This window comes from Lutra lutra, chromosome 16 (assembly GCF_902655055.1).
Source record: "Lutra lutra chromosome 16, mLutLut1.2, whole genome shotgun sequence".
In the NCBI taxonomy this organism is placed as follows: domain Eukaryota; kingdom Metazoa; phylum Chordata; class Mammalia; order Carnivora; family Mustelidae; genus Lutra; species Lutra lutra.
The window spans coordinates 53,595,467-53,610,864 of NC_062293.1; positions in this window are offsets into that span (position 1 = coordinate 53,595,467).

The following is a 15,398-nucleotide window of genomic DNA, read 5'->3' on the forward strand; positions in this document are numbered from 1 at the left end:
AGTCAAAAAGGACATAAGAAAGAAGTCTACCATGCTCAAGGTTAATTAACTTTGCATTAGAATGGGTATATGAGCACCCACGCATTCTCAAACACACAGACACACATCTATCCACATTCTTGGATAAATATTCTCTTATTAAAAGTAGCTGAAACTCTGGGGAAATGAACTAATGTTGTAAAGAAAAAAAAATGGTATTGGCCTTGGTCCTGAGATAAGCATCAGCCATAGATTTGAATCTTGCTGGGAGGAACGCACTTCCCGCTGGGAGTAGTAAAACCTTGGCAGCTCTGGCATCCTGCCCAGAGGCACTGTCTCCTGATGCCTTGTGTTGGGATTTTGTTCAGAGATTCTTGATGTCCCATTCTTAACAGCAGACATAATGTTTTGATTAAGTCAAAACAAGAAGACTGGACGATTATCTAAGGAATTTGGCACTATCTCTAGTACTACTGGGTGATATTTTGACCTCCACAAAGGCTCTATCATCCCTTGATTTGTTTCAAGTCAGCATCTCATTAGCTGTGAGTGAAGATCCAAGCTGTGTCAGACAACCAAGACAGAGAATATTTCCTCATCCATCTTCAGCTTAAAAACTATAATTTAATTGTGAAGAGTTAGCAAGTCTTGGCTCACAGATTCTGAGTCTTTCAAGGTGTAGCAAGAGAAAAAAGAAGAAATGGACAGAAGAGTAGTAATAAAAGCATCAGAAAGCCTATGGGAATGGTCAGGAAAAGTGGGGGAGAGTTCTCAGTCTGTCCCTAACTAGAAAAATAACTTTGGCCACATGACTTCAGCTTTTGCGGGCCTGAGCTTACTTATTTGAAAAGCGAAAAGACTGAGATTGACCAGGAATTAGATACTTAAATGCCTACAGAGTAAGCAGGTGACTCACATAGATGGGGTGCCCGGGTGGGGTATATGAGAATATATTGTGGGAGCAATATGGGTGGTTCTGAATAGCGAAACATGCCCTGCGCTGTGAGTCTTGGAGCCCATCCCACCCCACCTATTTTCTAAAGAAAGCAACTGATTCTCAGCTTTAATCCTGTAGTTGCTATGAAGGAATACAGACTTGATGATATCAGGTGTTTTCATTTGTAGAGAAATAAGAAATCCAGCTTTTTATGTGAAATAGTCCAATTTTTAAAAGCCAGCTTAAATTACTCACAAACATTGTATTGACCAGTCAGAACATGTCTACGCTATACCTAATTTTTAGAACACTACTTGTGGATCTCTGAACTAGATTAACATTTCTGAAGTGTGTTCCTGCAGAGGAGATGAGTAGATGCTAATAGATGGAACTGACAAAAAAAAAAAAAAAAAAAAAAGAAGAAGAAAGAAAGAAAGGAAGGAAAGAATGAAAGAAAAGAAAGAGAAAAAGAAAGAGAAAGAGGAAAAGGTGGTTAAATAAGTTTTGGAAACCCTGAATTAAACCAATTAAAGATGTTTCTTTACCGTAGGCTTATCAGGGCCTTTAATATTCTAGGTCTATGCTGTTCAATATGGCAGCCACTAGACGCATGTGGTTATTGAGCATTTGAAATACAGCTCCTCTCTACTGAGATGTGCTGTCAGTTAAAATACACACCAAATTTCATAGATTTAGTATGAAAAAAAGAAATGTAAAATACCTCATTAGTAATTTTTATATTGATTGCATGTTGGAATATTAATTTTTTGATATATTGGGTTACATAAAAATATTATTAAACTTAAATTTATTTTTTTAATGTGGCTCTCTGAATATTTTAAATTACAAATGTAACTCACATTCCAATTCTCTTGGACAGAACTGGTGTAATGTATCCTGTGATCATCCAAGAAATGGACAGAGTATGAGAATTTCCAAAATTTATTTGACTTCAGATTCTTTTTATTCAGGGAGCAACTCATGAAATTAGTGTTTCAGGGGATATGCTTCAGGAAAGGGATTGAGCTCTGACACTCAACATTATGCTATTCTGAGATGAAAGAGGAGCATTCCCTTAATTTTGGTCTGTGGTCCCCATGGCCAGAGCCTGTGAGATGGCATTCAGGGCACCCCAGCCAAGGCTTGGCCAGCATTCTTGCCTTCTCATCCATTCAAAACTTTACCCATTTCTTCCTTAATTTTAAAAACACATTTTTCAATTTATTGTTGAATTATATTTTATATCAATGTATTGACATACTATAAAATGCATCCAATTTGAAGAGCTTTGACAAACCAATACACCTGCACAACCATCACCACAATCAACATAAAAAATATTTCCATTGTCCTAAAATATCCTTTTGAGTCTTTTTTCCCCCTTTTTTTTTTTTTAGTTAATCCCCACCTCTCCTCATCCAGGTGGTGCGACCATCAGTCTGGTTTCTCCTCCTGGTCTTTTGACCTCTGATTTCTCTTTCTCTCCCCTCCTCCCAGCATTTGGGTCTAATACTGTCATTCCAACTAAAAGACAGTCATGTCTGGGAGGTTACAGAATCCTTTCTTACAGGTCTTTTCATCTCCATTTTGGATCCGAGCTTTTTTTTCAGCCACTCTAAAATGCTCTATTAGTTCTTGGTGATCTAGCTTCCTGGAGGTTTTCCTGGTATCTGCCGGTCTGATCAGGGTTTTTATTAAGTCAGATCCAGTTCCTTCCAAAGGGGATAAATCAACCAGGTAGTAAGAAACCAGATAATATGTCTTATGTTTTATGAGAAAATAAGCTTCTAGAGCCTAGAATCTTGACTATGTGGAATAAGCTTGGTTCAATCTCTTGTTCAGTTTCCACTGCGTAATTGAGATGGGTGAGCCAGTCTTTGCCATAGATGTGAGAAGTGGGTGGAAAGTGTGAAGGCAATGAAAAAGTGAGAAAAAGAGCCAGGGTGGGAAGTCGAGGAAATGGTACAGCGGTTCTCAGTATAGCCCAAACATTAGAATTCCTTTTGGAGCTTTGAAAATGTAATCGATGTTCAGGCTAAGCTTCAGAGACTCTAATTTCATTGGCTTTATATTAAAGTTTTTTTTTTTTCCTGGTGCCTGGGTGGCTCAGTGGGTTAAAGCCTCTGCCTTCGGCTCAGATCATGATCTCAGGGTCCTGAGATCAAGTCCCACATTGAGTTCTCTGCTCAGGGGGGAGCTTGCTTCCTCCTCTCTCTCTGCCTGCCTCTCTGCCTACTTGTGATCTCTGTCAAATAAATAAATAAATAAATAAATAAATAAGTCTTTAAAATTTTTTCCCCAACTGATTTTAAAATATGACCAGTCTTAGGATCCACAAGCACAGTGGGTTCTACCCGATTTTGCTGTCTTGGTGACTCGTCCATAGGGATCTTCTTAGATTTAGAACTTTGACCAGAAATTGGCTTGTGAACTCCCAGAATTCATGTGGAGACAGTTGGCAGAACAGTCATCCTATGAGGGGTTCTTATGATGAGTTCAGGCAGAAATAAGACCAGGACAAGGTCTGTCCAATGGCATCTAGGTAGTGGTGCTGCCCTCCAACTGATCCTGACATAGAACTCATCCCACTTTCTTCCCCTTCCAGCCAAGGGCCAGTAACAAGAGGACAATATGTCTCTGCATATCCCTGGGGTAGATGGAGAGTGTACCACAGGTGAAATTATTAAGGAAAGAGTAGATATTTACAGGGCAACTGTAGATAGCTCAGCATGGTGGTAGTGTAAAGTGTGGAGATGTGGCAGGTGACCATGTTAGACAGGGAAACAGTTGGGCAGGGATCTTGGGCGCCATGCAAGTGGATTCACATTTTATCCTGGGGAGGTTATGAGGTCATTACAAACTTGGCACTTGTGAGTCAAGGGTCCGTCTTAATGGTGAGCAAGCCTGCTCTCACCAGAGGGACTAGGAAGGAGGTTGTTGGCATGGTCTAGCCCTTTTTTATGGTCATGAATATCCATTTTCCCACTCCAAGGCTACATTGGAAGAAGCCCCCACACCTGAGGAAGACACTCTGATGCCTAGTTCTTTCCAGTCCTTGGAGCTCCTTGCAGCATTAGGACCATGCTGGGCCACTGGCAAGAGGCCAGGTTATGCTTTGAGTTGTTCGGGGCAGCAAAGCACCACTGAGGATTTAGAAGCCCCAAGACCATGGGCATTCTGGGCGGTGGTGCCTCATGATGGTGCAAGTCTCTGAACAGGGTGTTTGTTTCAAGACTCTACTAAGAATTTTTACAATAAAATGCCAGCATTTGTAGTGAGGGTTATTTCCCACAGTCATATCTCCACGGGCAGCTGTCTATGAATTCTAACAGTGCTGCCATTCCTCCCAGCCACCTTTTCTCATCTTGACCTATTACTTTCAATTTGAGTCACACAGGAAATCAGTCTGATATTTTTGAATTTACTTCAAATTATCATGAAACGGATGAAAGCATCCTTATTATAGTGAAACTTCATCATTTTGTGACCCCAACACTGCACCGAGGCACTGACCTGATTCTCCCTCCTTGGCTCCAATTGTCTGTTGCCTGTTTCCAAACCTCAAATCCCACCCAGAGGATTAGGATCTGCTGCAGGCTCTGGAGGAATTTACAGAAGAGGTATTTTCAACACTGGCTTCTGTAAATTCTGGAACATTTGGTAAGAATCTATTCATTACCTTATAGTAGCACTTCATAAAGTTGCCTGGAATCCAGATCTGGCCCCTGAGAAGTGTCAGTGAGAATGCTTTCTTCAAGTGAGCTGTTACTAAACAGACTCCTGGTTCTTCCTGAGCTGGTTGTGTCTGCAAGGGAGCCAGATCCTGCGTGGCAACATCTCTTCCTCTCATAGATGGTCTGGAATTGGCAATGATCACAGCCATTTTCCCCATCATTCCCCTATAGACAGTAACCTCTCCACCAGTGCAAAGACTCTCCCCATTTCTTTGAAGGTAGTCATTTGTCTCCTAAAAGAATCACATATGGAGTGAGACCACAGATATTGCTGCCTCCATGTTACTCTACTTCTGTAAAGAAGGCTGACCAGTTATTATTTCTTATCCTAATTGACATGAACTCAGAAGTGTCTTTGCACTTAAACCTTTGTTGGACCCATGGATATTCACATCCTTGGGTGGGCTGGCAGAAATCTTAAGGGCAGCAGAGGCATACTATGGAGCAGAAGTACAGGTCCTCTAAGGGACTCAGGGGACACTAACATAGTTTTGAAGCTCTGTCTGGACGACTTATTAAAGGATTCCAGGATTCTCTGAACTTGCTACTTGGTTAAAGCCTTTGGACACTGATCCCAGAGGACCATGCAAACTGACTCTTGCTTTTCCTTTAGATTGGCCTTGTTTCTGTAGGTACCTTGTGCCCAGGATCCACCTGCCTCCATGTCTGTTCAACTTTACTCTCCTAAAAATTTGGTGATTTCTCCTCATTTCTTATCTCCTCCTCCCCCACTGCATTTTTGAGTTGGGTGCTTTGGAGCAATGAGTACCCAACTCTTCCTTTAAGCAGTCCTTACTTAAGATATGTTTTCTGCAGGTGCTGAATATGTAAACCAATGCAGACATAAAAGCCTGCTTGACTCCAGTGTGTTTAGGAATTATCAATAGATTACCAGTTTTACTCACATGTTTACAATGTCTAGGATATGCCTTAGAATGTTCTGTGTACTACCTAGGTTCAGAATTAGAAGGTATGGAGGTTCAGTCCAGGAATCTGCATTTCAGGTGTCCCTTGTGATTCTGATGTAGGACTTTAAGTGTTTCATGAATTAAATTTTTAAAGAAATTCAGACCACGTTTTGAGAGATACTGTTATATGGCTTTAAAATGTTACAGCTTAAAAAAAAATACTGCTTAAGAGAATGGTTGGCATGGAACTCACAGGGCTTGTCCCAATTACAAAGTGCACTAGGAGGGAAAATGCTGCATCTCCAGGTTCTACCATAATGCCTGACATAGAGTAGGCATTCAGGAATCTTTTTTTGAGTGGGTAAATGAAAAATTAAGTTAATGAATGAATGAATACATTTTAATGTCTTTGGTTTGGCCCGTGGCTTCCCACTACTACAATTCCTTAGTATAACTTGGATTCATGTTCCAATCTTAGGGAGAGGTGAGATGCAAATAAAATCTGAAAGATATTTTCACTAAAAACTTGTAAGACATCAGGAATGTAACAGCACTGCCTAGCCATTTATGTAATAAATGGGGTGAGAAGCATTCTCCCTTGTTGTGCTGGGAATACAGAGCTGCTTTGATGTCCAGAGGGTAACTGATCTGTTGAATTCTACAAGGCTTGCCCACCTGCGGGAGTGGATTTGAAGCTGGGTGGTGAGATGCAAGCAGCGTTGGCCAGCAGCAGGTGACTTGCTGGTGGATAAAGGGCACAGTGGCAAAGTGCCTTTGTTGTCTCTTACAGGCAGTAGAAGACTCAGAATATATATTACCAAGGCAGAAGAGAAAGGAATGACAGGTACCATGTTGTAAATGATGTGACAATTTGTGAGCTATTTCTGGACATTCCTGGTAATAAATGGTGAGGTCTTGGGAGAATACTCAGGCAGTCTTCTTAAACTTTAGTGTACACCTGGGTGTCTTGCAGATTTTGATTTAGTGGATCTGGGGTGGGGACTGAACTTCTGAATTTCTAAGGAGCTCCCAGGTGATGTTAATGCTATTTGTCCATGGACCACATGTTGAGTAGCAAGAATCTAAAGAAATTATAATTTAAGGTGATGATAAGAGCCAATAAAGTAAAAGTTCTTACTATTAGTAGGGTGCCATGAGTATGCCCACATCAGCACTGTTTTGAGAAAGTCTAGATGATATTTATAAGAGAGAAGTAAAATCAGAGTCAGGAGAACTTACCAAAACAGTGTAACATTCTACCAAGGGCCCTTATGGACAACATTCATTGATGAGAGAAGTATTTGGGGGTGGTTTTCTGAACACCTAAGCAGAACCACTATGGGAGAATGTTCCCCCTAGGAGAGGATGCGAGCTGTAAAAAAGGAAAAGAGAATAAGCATTTGACTGTCTTTCCCACCCTGATTCCTTTTGTTGTTAAGAATATGCAATGTCAGACCAGAGAGGTGAACAGAGGACATGCATTATGTTGGTGGAAGTTTGGAGCTAGAGTGGTGGCTGTTTGTTTACAAAGTGGTTATGTGTTAAAAACTCGAGTTATATAATTTAAATGGATGCAGTTTACTGCACATAAATTATACCTCAATGAAAATGATAAAGCTGTATTTAGTGTTTCCATTATAACTATGTTAATATTGTTCACGTTAAAGCTGAATATTTTGCTATTCTTGTATTTTTTTTCTATATACATTTTTATTTTGTATAGAGTTAATCATTGCTTTTTCTATTTGTGGAGTTTTCCTTAGGCCTTGATGGTCTTCCAATATTTCTTTTTTTTTTTTTTCTCATTAAATTGGTGACCTTTATTGTATATAAATAATATTCAGTGATGTTGGTCAAAAAGTCTTCAAAGAGAAAAATTGTATACGTATATATGTAAATACATCACACACACATGCACACACACACACACACACACACACACCACATACCTACAGATACACTTTTTGTAAACATATATTTTTATCCCCAGGGGTACAGGTCTGCGAATCGCCAGGTTTACACACTTCACAGCACTCACCATAGCACATACCCTCCCCAATATCCATAACCCCACCCCCCCTCCCAACCCCCCTCCCCCCATCAACCCTCAGTTTGTTTTGTGAGATTAAGAGTCACTTATGGTTTGTCTCCCTCCCAATCCCATCTTGTTTCATTTACTCTTCTCCTACCACCTCGACCCCCCATGTTGCATCTCCTCTCCCTCATATCAGGGAGATCATATGATAGTTGTCTTTCTCCGATTGACTTATTTCGCTAAGCATGATACCCTCTAGTTCCATCCACGTCGTCGCAAATGGCAAGATTTCATTTCTTTTGATGGCTGCATAGTATTCCATTGGGTATATATACCACATCTTCTTTATCCATTCATCTGTTGATGGACATCTAGGTTCTTTCCATAGTTTGGCTATTGTAGACATTGCTGCTATAAACATTCGGGTGCATGTGCCCCTTCGGATCACTATGTTTGTATCTTTAGGGTAAATACCCAGCAGTGCAATTGCTGGGTCATAGGGTAGTTCTATTTTCCACATTTTGAGGAACCTCCATGCTGTTTTCCAGAGTGGTTGCACCAGCTTGCATTCCCACCAACAGTGTAGGAGGTTTCCCCTTTCTCCGCATCCTCGCCAGCATCTGTCATTTCCTGACTTGTTCATTTTAGCCATTCTGACTGGTGTGAGGTGATATCTCATTGTGGTTTTGATTTGTATTTCCCTGATGCCGAGTGATATGGAGCACTTTTCAGGTGTCTGTTGGCCATCTGGATGTCTTCTTTGCAGAAATGTCTGTTCATGTCCTCTGCCCATTTCTTGATTGGATTATTTGTTCTTTGGGTGTTGAGTTTGCTAAGTTCTTTATAGATTTTGGACACTAGCCCTTTATCTGATATGTCATTTGCAAATATCTTCTCCCATTCTGTCAGTTGTCTTTTGGATTTGTTCACTGTTTCCTTTGCTGTGCAAAAGCTTTTGATCTTGATGAAATCCCAATAGTTCATTTTTGCCCTTGCTTCCCTTGCCTTTGGTGATGTTCCTAGGAAGATGTTGCTGCGGCTGAGGTCGAAGAGGTTGCTGCCTGTGTTCTCCTCAAGGATTTTGATGGATTCCTTTCTCACATTGAGATCCTTCATCCATTTTGAGTCTATTTTCGTGTGTGGTGTAAGGAAATGATCCAATTTCATTTTTCTGCATGTGGCTGTCCAATTTTCCCAACACCATTTATTGAAGAGGCTGTCTTTTTTCCATTGGACATTCTTTCCTGCTTTGTCGAAGATGAGTTGACCATAGAGTTGAGGGTCTATTTCTGGGCTCTCTATTCTGTTCCATTGATCTATGTGTCTGTTTTTGTGCCAGTACCATGCTGTCTTGATGATGACAGCTTTGTAATAGAGCTTGAAGTCCGGAATTGTGATGCTGCTAACTTTGGCTTTCTTTTTCAATATTCCTTTGGCTATTGGAGGTCTTTTCTGGTTCCATATAAATTTTAGGATTATTTGTTCCATTTCTTTGAAAAAAGTGGATGGTACTTTGATAGGAATTGCATTAAATGTGTAGATTGCTTTAGGGAGCATAGACATTTTCACAATATTTATTCTTCCAATCCAGGAGCATGGAACATTTTTCCATTTCCTTGTGTCTTCCTCAATTTCTTTCATGAGTACTTTATAGTTTTCTGTGTATAGATTCTTAGTCTCTTTGGTTAGGTTTATTCCGAGGTATCTTATAGTTTTCGGTGCAATTGTAAATGGGATGGACTCCTTAATTTCTCTTTCTTCTGTCTTGTTGTTGGTGTAGAGAAATGCAACTGATTTCTGTGCATTGATTTTATATCCTGACACTTTACTGAATTCCTGGACAAGTTCAAGCAGTTTTGGAGTGGAGTCTTTTGGGTTTTCCACATAGAGTATCATATCATCTGCGAAGAGTGATAGTTTGACTTCTTCTTTGCCGATTTGGATGCCTTTAATTTCCTTTTGTTGTCTGATTGCTGAGGCTAGGACTTCTAGTACTATGTTGAATAGCAGTGGTGATAACGGACATCCCTGCCGTGTTCCTGACCTTAGCGGAAAAGCTTTCAGTTTTTCTCCATTGAGAATGATATTTGCGGTGGGTTTTTCATAGATGGCTTTGATAATATTGAGGTATGTGCCGTCTATCCCTACACTTTGAAGAGTTTTGATCAGGAAGGGATGCTGTACTTTGTCAAATGCTTTTTCAGCATCTATGGAGAGGATCATATGGTTCTTGTTCTTTCTTTTATTAATGTGTTGTATCACATTGATTGATTTGCGGATGTTGAACCAGCCTTGCAGCCCTGGAATAAATCCCACTTGGTCATGGTGAATAATCCTTTTAATGTACTGTTGAATCCTATTGGCTAGTATTTTGGCAGGAATTTTTGCATCTGTGTTCATCAAGGATATTGGTCTGTAGTTCTCTTTTTTGATGGGATCCTTGTCTGGTTTTGGGATCAAGGTGATGCTGGCCTCATCAAATGAGTTTGGAAGTTTTCCTTCTATTTCTATTTTTTGGAACAGTTTCAGGAGAATAGGAATTAGTTCTTCTTTAAATATTTGCTAGAATTCCCCCGGGAAGCCATCTGGCCCTGGGCTTTTGTTTGTTTGGAGATTTTTGATGACTGTTTCAATCTCCTTACTGGTTATGGGTCTGTTCAGGCTTTCTATTTCTTCCTGGTTCAGTTGTGGTAGTTTATATGTCTCTAGGAATGCATCCATTTCTTCCAGATTGTCAAATTTGTTGGCATAGAGTTGCTCATAGTATGTTCTTATAATTGTCTGTATTTCTTTGGTGTTCGTTGTGATCTCTCCTCTTTCATTCATGATTTTATTTATTTGGGTCCTTTCTCTTTTCTTTTTGATAAGTCTGGCCAGGGGTTTATCAATCTTATTAATTCTTTCAAAGAACCAGCTCCTCGTTTCGTTGATTTGTTCTATTGTTTTTTTGGTTTCTATTTCATTGATTTCTGCTCTGATCTTTATGATTTCTCTTCTCCTGCTGGGTTTAGGGTTTCTTTCTTGTTCTTTCTCCAGCTCCTTTTGGTGTAGGGTTAGGTTGTGTACCTGAGACCTTTCTTGTTTCTTGAGAAAGGCTTGTACCGCTATATGTTTTCCTCTCAGGACTGCCTTTTTTGTGTCCCACAGATTCTGAACCGTTGTGTTTTCATTATCATTTGTTTCCATGAATTTTTTCAATTCTTCTTTAATTTCCTGGTTGACCCATTCATTCTTTAGAAGGATGCTGTTTAGTCTCCATGTATTTGGGTTCTTTCCAAATTTCCTCTTGTGATTGAGTTCTAGCTTCAGAGCATTGTGGTCTGAAAATATGCAGGGAATGATCCTAATCTTTTGATACCGGTTGAGACCTGATTTAGGACCAAGAATGTGATCTATTCTGGAGAATGTTCCATGTGCACTAGAGAAGAATGTGTATTCTGTTGCTTTGGGATGAAATGTTCTGAATATATCTGTGATGTCCATCTGGTCCAGTGTGTCCTTTAAGGCCTTGATTTCCTTGTTGATCTTTTGCTTGGATGATCTGTCCATTTCAGTGAGGGGAGTGTTAAAATCCCCTACTATTATTGTATTCTTGTCGATGTGTTTCTTTGATTTTGTTATTAATTGGTTTATATAGTTGGCTGCTCCACGTTAGGGGCATAGATATTTAAAATTGTTAGATCTTCTTGTTGGACAGTTCCTTTGAGTATGATATAGTGTCCTTCCTCATCTCTTATTATAGTCTTTGGCTTAAAATCTAATTGATCTGATATAAGGATTGCCACTCCTGCTTTCTTCTGATGTCCATTAGCATGGTAAATTCTTTTCCACCCCCTCACTTTAAACCTGGAGGTGTCTTCGGGTTTAAGATGAGTTTCTTGTAGGCAACATATAGATGGGTTCTGTTTTTTTATCCATTCTGATACCCTGTGTCTTTTGATTGGGGCATTTAGCCCATTAACATTCAGGGTAAGTATTGAGAGATATGAATTTAGTGCCATTGTATTGCCTGTAAGGTGACTGTTATTTTATATTGTCTCTGTTCCTTTCTGATCTACTACTTTGAGGGTCTCTCTTTGCTTAGAGGACCCCTTTCAATATTTCCTGTAGAGCTGGTTTGGTATTTGCAAATTCTTTCAGTTTTTGTTTGTCCTGGAAGCTTTTAATCTCTCCTTCTATTTTCAATGATAGCCTAGCTGGATATAGTATTCTTGGCTGCATGTTTTTCTCATTTAGTACTCTGAATATATCATGCCAGCTCTTTCTGGCCTGCCAGGTCTCTGTGGATAAGTCTGCTGCCAATCGAATATTTTTACCATTGTACGTTACAGACTTCTTTTCCCGGGCTGCTTTCAGGATCTTTTCTTTGTCACTAAGGCTTGTAAATTTTACTATTAGGTGACGGGGTGTGGACCTATTCATATTGATTTTGAGGGGGGTTGTCTGAACCTCCTGAATTTGATGCTTGTTCCCTTTGCCATATTGGGGAAATTCTCTCCAATAATTCTCTCCAACATACCTTCTGCTCCCCTCTCTGTTTCCTCTTCTTCTGGAATCCCAATTATTCTAATGTTGTTTCGTCTTATGGTGTCACTTATCTCTCGAATTCTCCCCTCGTGGTCCAGTAGCTGTTTGTCCCTCTTTTGCTCAGCTTCTTTATTCTCTGTCATTTGGTCTTCTATATCGCTAATTCTTTCTTCTGCCTCATTTATCCTAGCAGTGAGAGCCTCCATTTTTGATTGCACCTCATTAATAGCTTTTTTTATTTCAACTTGGTTAGATTTTAGTTCTTTTATTTCTCCAGAAAGGGCTTTTATATCTCCCGAGAGGGTTGCTTTAATATCTTCCATGCCTTTTTCAAGCCCAGCTAGAACCTTGAGAATCGTCATTCTGAACTCTATATCAGACATGTTACCAATGTCTGTATTGATTAGGTTGCTAGCCTTTGGTACTGCTTCTTGTTCTTTTTTTTGTTGTGAATTTTTCTGCCTTGTCATTTTGTCCAGATAAGAGTATATGAAGGAGCAAGTAAAATACTAAAATGGTAGCAACAACCCCAGGAAAATATGCTTTAGCCAAATCAGAAGAGATCCCAAATTGTGAGGGGGGAGAAAGGGGATAAAAAGGTGTTCAGAAAGAAAAAAAAAAAAGAAACTATTAAAAAAAGAAAGCCGATAAAGAAAAAATATAAAAAGGAAAAAATATATATATATTAGATAAACTATTTAAAAAACGTTAAAAAAGAAAACGGTAAAAGTTAAAAAAATTTAGCAGAAGAAGAGAAAAAATAATTGAAAAAGAAAAAAAAAATTAAATTAACTGCAAGGCTAAAGAATCATGGGGAGAAAGCCATGAGTTCCATGCTTTGCTTTCTTCTCCTCTGGAATTCCGCCACTCTCCTTGGTATAGAAACTGCACTCCTTGGTAGGTGAACTTAGTCTTGGCTGGGTTTCTCGTTGATCTTCTGGGGGAGGGGCCTATTGTAGTGATTCTCAAGCGTCTTTGCCCCAATTGGAGTTGCACCGGCCTTACCCGGGGCAGGGCTGAGTATACCACTCGGGTTTTCTGGGTTTGCTTTCGGGAGCTTTTGTTCCCTGAGCTCTTTCTGTAGAGTTCTGGAAGACGGGAATGAAGATGGCGGCCTCCCGGTCTCTGGCCCGGAGGAGCCGAGAGCCCGGGGCCCCACTCCTCAGTGCGCCCTCAGAGAACAGCGCCCAATGACTCCCGTCACCCTGGCCTCTGGCCGCGCTCCGAGCTGACCGAGCCTGCGACCGGTTCAAGGTAACCCCGAGCTGAGAGTCACTCCTCGGCTCTGTCTCTGTAGCCGGCTTCCCTGTTCTAATACCGGTAATCTCTGCGACACTCAGACTCCCCCGGTCCTTCTGTGACCCTGCGGGACCTGAGGCCGCGCTGACCACGCCTGGGCTTCACCGCGGTTAAGCCTCTGGAGCGATGTCCCTCAGCGGAACAGACTTTTAAAAGTCCCGATTTTGTGCTCCGTTGCTCCGCCACTCGCCAGGAGCCGGCCCCTCCCCCCATGGTCTATCTTCCCGTCGCTTTGGGTTCACTTCTCCGCCAGTCCTACCTTTCAGATAGTGGTTGATTTTCTGTTTCTAGAATTGCTGTTCTTCTTCTCTTCAATCTTCCGTTGGATTTGTAGGTGTTTGCAATGTTTAGATAAGCTATTTAGCTGATCTCCCGCTACCTGAAGTAGTCTCAGCTGCTACTTCTCCGCCATCTTGACTCTCCGGTCTGTCTTCCAATATTTCTAAAGTTCTGTACAATGTTTCTCGACATAAATTCCCACATGAAAAGGAGAACCTGTCAAATAGTAGATAATTTGCAATCTTTTCCTTGAGGATGTTTCTCCTGAAGCCATCCATCCTCATTTCCTAACAGGGATTGGAATTTTTTTTTTTTAGAGATTTATTTATCATTTGGGAGGGGAGAGGAGAGAGGGAGAGAATCTCAAACAGATCCCCCACTGAGCACAGAACCCAAAGTGGGGCTCAACCTCAAACCCCAAAATCATGACCTGAGCCAAAATCAAGAGTCAGATGCTTAACTGACTGAGCCATCCAGGTGCCTCAGGGATTAGAATTTGTAAGTCATTTGCCAGCCACATCTTATTCTGCATTTTTCTTTCATCAATGCCATAGGACTTGCCTTCATTTCTCTTTTAAATATTGAATCCTTTCTGTCCTAAGTTCCTCACTTTTGGTGTACCACATCTTCTAGTAGTTTTCTTAGAAATGGCACAAACTGATGTATTATATGTTGGCTAATTGAATTTAAATTAAAAAAAATTTTTAAAGACACAAAAGAAAATACTTTCTTTTCGTAGATTTTTGAATATCTGAAAATATCTGTGTTCTACTCTTATACTTGACTGATAGTTTGGCTGGGTATGGAATTCTAAGTTGAAAATAATTTTCAATTAAAAAAAATGAAAGTATTCTTCCATTATTGTATTTGAGGAATCTGATGTGATTTTATTCTCAAATCTTCAAATAGAACTTTTCTGAACCTCTCTGTCAACTCTTAGGATCTTCTCTGGAATCCCAAAATTTCACAGAAATGTGCCTTAATGTTGATTATTTTCACTTATTGTGTGGGTACTTTGAGGGCCTTCTTAACTTGGTGACTCATGTCATTTAGCTTTGGGGAATTTTGTGTATTATTAATAAGATAATTTTTTTCATATTCTCTCAATCTATTCTTGGGTTTCCTATCTTTTCATCATTAGACCTCTTTGGTCAACTTCTTAACTTTTTTTTCTAATTTTCTTTTCTATCCTATTTTCCTTCTAACTTCTTTATTTTATTTTTCAGAGAGATTTCCAATTTTATCTCCCAATATTTCTACTGAATTTTAAAAATTTACCTGAAAATTTTTAATCATCAATAAAACTTTTTTGTTTTATAATTAAAAAAAAATAGTATTCTTGTGGGGTTTTTTTGTTTGTTTGTTTTGTTTTGTTTTGTTTTGTTGCCTTCTCTCTGGAAGAAAGCTTCATGACCTCAAAATAAAATCTGTTTTGGTCATTACTATATCACTTATATGTAGAAAAATGTTTGGCACACTATTAACACTCAGTAAATATGTGTTTAATAAATGAATGGGCCTCTCTGGAGGTCCAGAATTAGAGTTTCCCTGAAGCTGGTTTTTTTTTTTTAAGATTTTATTTATTTATTTGACAAAGAGAGAGAGACAGTGAGAAAGGGAATACAAGTAGGGGGAGTGGGAGAGGGAGAAGCAGGCTTCCTGCTGAGCAGGGAGACTGATGCAGGGCTAGATCCCAGGAC